The sequence below is a fragment of the Maylandia zebra genome, linkage group LG20 (assembly GCF_041146795.1).
Source record: "Maylandia zebra isolate NMK-2024a linkage group LG20, Mzebra_GT3a, whole genome shotgun sequence".
NCBI classification, from domain to species: domain Eukaryota; kingdom Metazoa; phylum Chordata; class Actinopteri; order Cichliformes; family Cichlidae; genus Maylandia; species Maylandia zebra.
The window spans coordinates 15934815-15940376 of record NC_135186.1 but is presented as its reverse complement, the minus strand read 5'-3'; the positions used below and the strand labels follow the sequence as shown (position 1 = coordinate 15940376).

General features: G+C 44.9%; 1 long non-coding RNA gene across 1 annotated transcript; it reads right to left on the bottom strand.

Moving 5' to 3' along the window:
- Positions 1 to 973: 973 nt before the first annotated feature.
- Positions 974 to 4033, bottom strand: LOC143414384 (uncharacterized). Its single transcript, XR_013095007.1, has 3 exons — positions 3894 to 4033; positions 1397 to 1555; positions 974 to 1054 (listed from the first exon to the last, which is right to left on the bottom strand). It is a non-coding gene; the product is annotated as an uncharacterized LOC143414384 (long non-coding RNA).
- Positions 4034 to 5562: the final 1529 nt, after the last annotated feature.

Sequence of the window (5562 nt, the reverse complement as noted above, 5' to 3'; positions counted from 1 at the left end):
CCGTAGAACTGAAGAAGCTTCTCGGATGAGAGGTGAAACGTCTTCAAGTAACTTAAAGAAGTCCAGATGCTTTACTTTGCAAGCTCCTTTGACTACGATGACCTGGATGACTGAGAACCTTCACAGACGAAACTATAGAACATGTCATATTGCACTGTCAGAAGTATCAGGTTGAGAGGAGACAATTGATCCAAAACCTAAATAACATAAAAATCAAACTGGACCTTATTGATTAAAAAAGTAAATGTTATCAGGCCTTATTTCAGTTTTTAAAAGAGGGGAAACTGTTTTAAAAACTTTTTTTGAGCGACGTTCCAGACCACACTCCATATCAGTTGGTGGCGGTAATGCACCTTTCAGTTTTTTGCCAACCGCCAATAAAAATGTAGAAGAAGAAGTTGCAGCATCTGGTGAAGTGAGTGTGCTGAAAGGTGAGTCTTTACAGTGAGCTCTCCACACACATTATACACAGTGCAGGTAGAGCACTGCTTTGCCCTTCTGCGTCGCCTGATGGTTCTCCAGAATCTCTTCGAGGCAGTCTAAAAGGCTTTTTCCATGGCCTCTCTAAATTCCTCCCGCACCCAAATATTTGCTTTAGTCACTGTAGCTTGCCTCCACCAGTGTGTGAATGTGAGAGTGAATAAATATTGGCATTGTAAAGCGCTTTGGGTGCCTTGAAAAGCGCTATATAAATCCAATCCATTATTATTATTATTATTATTATTACTGCTGGAACCGATTCAGCTTGGACTGTTGGTACTTATCGGCTGCCTCCGAATTCCCACAGACTAACCAAGTCCAACAGGACTCCTTCTTCAGGGTGATGGTTCCCCTCATCTTCAATGTCCACCATCTGGTTCGGGGGTTTCTGTTACGCCAGCAAGGGCCAGTGCATGAAAAAGGACCCAAATGCAGATTTAGGCAGAGGCAAAACTGCTGGATTTTCAGTGAGACTTTATTTACAGAAACACAAGTTAAATACTTAAGTTCAGAAAACATGGGACAAGCATCTAAACGTGAGTCAGAAGCAATCGTGGGTTGTGGACAGAGGTCGCTGAAAAAGAGGGAGAGAAATGCTAGTGGAATGCTGAGTGAGGTGGTGAGGAGGTCACTCATTTTGGGTTATAATGTATAAAAGTTTAGTCTGTTTTGTAAATCTTCCTCATAATGCTTCAAAAAAGGAGAACTATTCTGTGTATGGTCAGAATATTGAGAATAATAAGTGACTTGTGATTGACAAGTCATTAGCCAATGAAAGAGTGGTTTCATTGAAATTATTTATGCTCAAAATAAAAAAAATTAAAAAAAATCTTTTAAAGAAGAAAGTTTATACTCAAAGATTAACCCAACTGATGCTGCCACTGAATAATATCTTAACAATAAAAATCTACCGTACAGTGAGACAGGGGAAGAGGGGTCCAGGGGTTCCGAGGGTATGTCCAGGGCTCTTCGCTCCGTTTGAGAAAGGAAACACAGTCAGTCCAGAAATCCCCGCCGCGCCTCACACTCTCCATCAAGTAGATACCAGGGAAAACTGGCTGGGGTCCAGGGAGGCCTGTGTAGGGAAAACAGAGAACAACAATTAACCAGAGAACTAGAATAGAATAGCCTTTATTGTCATTGTACAGAGTACAACGAAATTGGAGTGCCACTCCCTTGGTGCAAGATTCAATAATAAATCTAAATGTAAAATATAAAAAGTACAATAAAACAATCGCAAGTACTCAAACAATAGTAAGTACAATATATACAGGATAGCAGCATTAATATAATGACAGTATGACCGCCGTAGTATTTGCAGTCCAGGAGAGGTCATCAGAGATCTGCACGCCCAGAAACCTCATGGAGAGTACCCTCTCCACACAGTTCCCGTGAATGTAAAGTGGGGCCGGGTCTGCTCTGCCCTTCCTGAAGTCCAAGATAAGTTCTTTAGTTTTCGTGGTGTTCAGTTGGGGGTTGTTAACTGAACACCACTCAGTCAGTCTGTTGACCTCATCTCTGTAGTCCGACTCATCCCCCCTTGAGATGAGTCCAACCACTGTGGGAGTTTTTCCTTCCCACTGTCGCCAAAGTGCTTGCTCATAGGGGGTCATATGATTGTTGGGTTTTTCTCTGTATCTATGAAGCGCCTTGAGGAGACTTTTGTTGTGATTTGGCGCTATATAAATAAAATTGAATTGAATTGAATTGAATTGAATTGGTGTCATCCGCGAACTTTATGATGGTGTTTGAGAGATGGGTAGGGGAGCAGTCGGATGTGTAGAGCATAAACAGGAGGGGACTCAAAACACATCCTTGTGGAGACCCAGTGCTGAGTGTGATGGTGCTGGACAGGTGGGGGCCGAGTATGACAGACTGTGGTCTATTTGTCAGGAAGTCCTTGATCCAGAGGCAGATGGGGGTGGAGAGTCCCAGGTGAGACAGTTTCTGGACCAGGATCTCCGGGATGATATGATTGAATGCTGAGCTAAAGTCCAGAAAGAGCATTTTCACATAGCTTCCTCGGTGCTCCAGGTGACTCAGCGCAGTGTGGAGCGCTATGGTGATGGCGTCCTCGGTGGATCGATTTGTCCTTTAGGCAAATTGGTGGGGGTCCTGAGTGGGAGGCAGACCGGCCCTGATGTGCTGACAGACCAGTCTCTCAAAGCACTTCATCACTACAGGCGTAAGTGCAACAGGCCTGTAGTCATTTGGGCTGACCACAGCTGTCTTCTTGGCGATGGGGATGATGGTGGAGGTTTTGAGGCAGGGCGGGACGGTGTTTGATGACAAGGAAAGGTTGAAGATTTTAGTGAAGACTCCGGTCAGTTCGTCAGCACATGCTCTGAGAACCTTTCCATGTATTCCATCAGGACCTGCCGCCTTCCTGGGATTCACTGACCTTAGAACACACCTCACTTGGTGCTCCCTAAGTGTTAGTGTGCCAGTGCTGGGGGCGGGTGGAAGTGGTGTGACAGCTGAGGGCCTGGTCGTCTCAAAGTGGGCGAAGAAACAGTTTAGATCCTCAGCCAGCGAGACATCAGTCCTAGATGTCGCCTGGTTATTGCTTCTGTAATTGGTAATGTGATTGATCCCCTGCCACATTTTTTCTGGGGTCGTTGTCAGCAAAGTGATCTTCAATCCTCCTCCTATAGGCAGCCTTAGCTTTCCTGATGCCTCTACTCAGGTCTGCCCTGGCCGCCCTATACGCAGCCCTGTCCCCTGACTTGAAGGCAGTGTTGCAGCTTTTTAGGAGGGATTGCACTTCGCTATTCATCCAGGGTTTTTGATTTGGAAACACCCTGACCCTTTTGTTGACGGTGACATTGTCAACACAGTTCCTGATGTACGAGAGTACAGTGTCCGTGTACTCCTGGAGGTTGTGGCTGGAGAATAAATCCCATACAGTTGTTGAGAAGCAGTCCTGCAGTTGAGAGAGGGCTCCTTCAGGCCAGGTTTTTATTGTCTTTGTCTGGGGCTTTGTTTTTCTCAGCAGGGGGGTGTAGGTGGGGGTGAGGGACATGCAGAGGTGGTCAGATCCAGCCAGGTGGGGGAGGGGTGTCGCTCTGAAAGCATGCCTGATGTTTGAATAGACATGGTCCAAAGTGTGTTCTCCTCTCGAAGCACAGTCTTTAGGCACGCTTTGTTAAAGTCACCGGCGACAATAAAAACCCCATCGGGGTGGGCAAGCTGTTGTTTGTTTATGGTGTTGAGCAAGAGGCTGAGAGCCGTGCCAACGTTAGCATCCGGCGGTATATAAACAGCTATCACAATAACTACTGTAAACTCCCTCGGGATGTAAAAAGGTCTGCACGAGACTGCCAGAACCTCCAAATCAGGAGAACAGTGTGTGTGAATGATCCTGTTGTTACAACACCACTCGTTATGCACGTAAACACATCCTCTGCTTTTACCTGAGTTGCTGTTTCTGTCCTGCCGGTGTAGCGTGCGGCCTGCTAACTCGACTGCAGCGTCGGGAATCAGCGGGTGAAGCCACGTCTCCGTAATAAGGATAATGCTGCAGTTACGTGCAAAGCTCGTGGTGGCTATCTGTAGCTCCAATTCGTCCAATTTGTGGGTGATGGATCTGGCGTTCAATAGGAAAAGGCTCGGAAGTGCTGGCCGGTGTGGATGTTTGCGTAGCCTAGCGTCTGAGCCCGACCGGCATCCCCTCTTCTGCTTTCTTTCTGTGTGTTCGCTGATATTCGCAAGAAACAGACAAACTATATTTAAATCCTAGGTCAATTAGGTTCTGGCGACTGTAAGAGATGGTGGCGTTGCAAACATTGAAAAATATCCACATTAAAAGTAAAAACGAGCACCAAACTGGAGAGTTAAGAGCCGCTGCACCCGTGCACGCCGCCATCTTGGATAGGTCAACTAGGAAGCACAAGGAAGAAAACAACTGATAGCCGGGCAACACTAACTGAGAATAGTACAAGCAAGGACCAACACTCCAAAGAGGCCTTAAATGGCGTCAGGGGCAATCAACCAGAATGACCATCAGGTGAGATAGAGGGTGAGGATCCAGGGAGGGAATGTCAGTGGAGTGTCATTTTTAGATCTCTCCAGAGGTGTTCAGTTGGGTTTATGTTTGGGCCCCTTTAAATGGGCTCCAGTGAACTGCTTTCTTTTTTTGAACAGAGCTGTTTGGGGTTCTAACTTTCTTCAAGCACGCATCACAAATTAATTTCATTAATTAATGCCGTGTTTAGTGTCGAGAACACTAAAAGCCGTCTAATTATTGATCCAACTTCAAATGGGGTTGGAGAGTGTGTGAGAATAAACAGCTACATGTCACATGGTTTCTTTTTTATTTACATCACTTGCTGAATGATCTTTCTCCTGTTCATTCTCCCGGTTACATTACGCTAACGCAGATGGACGCAGATGTACAGAGAAAAATGTCAAAGGAAGACTGGAAAAATAATTGAAAGTTGAGAGAAAGAAGAGCGAGAGAGAAACAAAAAATTATATGGACAAAGAGAAACCTGGATGTATAAATTAAGCAAGAGAACCAAGAGGACAGACAGGGAGAGAAGTTTGGTCAAGCGTATGAACAGCATGTTACTGCCCAGTCATTGGAGGTAGGTAAACCAACACAGGAGGTACTCAAATCCAATCTCTGGGAATTTGCACAGTAAATAGTTTTCAGAGCCAACACAGGAGCTTAGAGATGGCTTTCCCACAGGTTTTTATGAGGGAGACGTCACTCTCATTAGCTGCAGTCTGACAGAAAAGGAGACCAGTCACTTAGAAATGGCCGGGTCACAGACAACATTCCTCACTGTTCTCCCTTTCTTTTACTTCACTTTATGTTGGTACAATGATGCCAAAACTAAAAGCTGAAAAGTAATTTACAACTATACTTAGTTTGGGGAGCTTAGCTCCCAATCATAATGTCATGCATGCGGTGTCTTCTAATTACTTTTGATGGAATATGCTGTTTCCAAATGTAATCAACCCTTTTTACATTTGCAAATCTCAATTCAATTGGATAGACATTGCAAATATTACCTCCAAAAGCAACCTAATTAATTGGATGGGCCTACTGTAATTTCTAAGAATAATTTAGAGTCAATA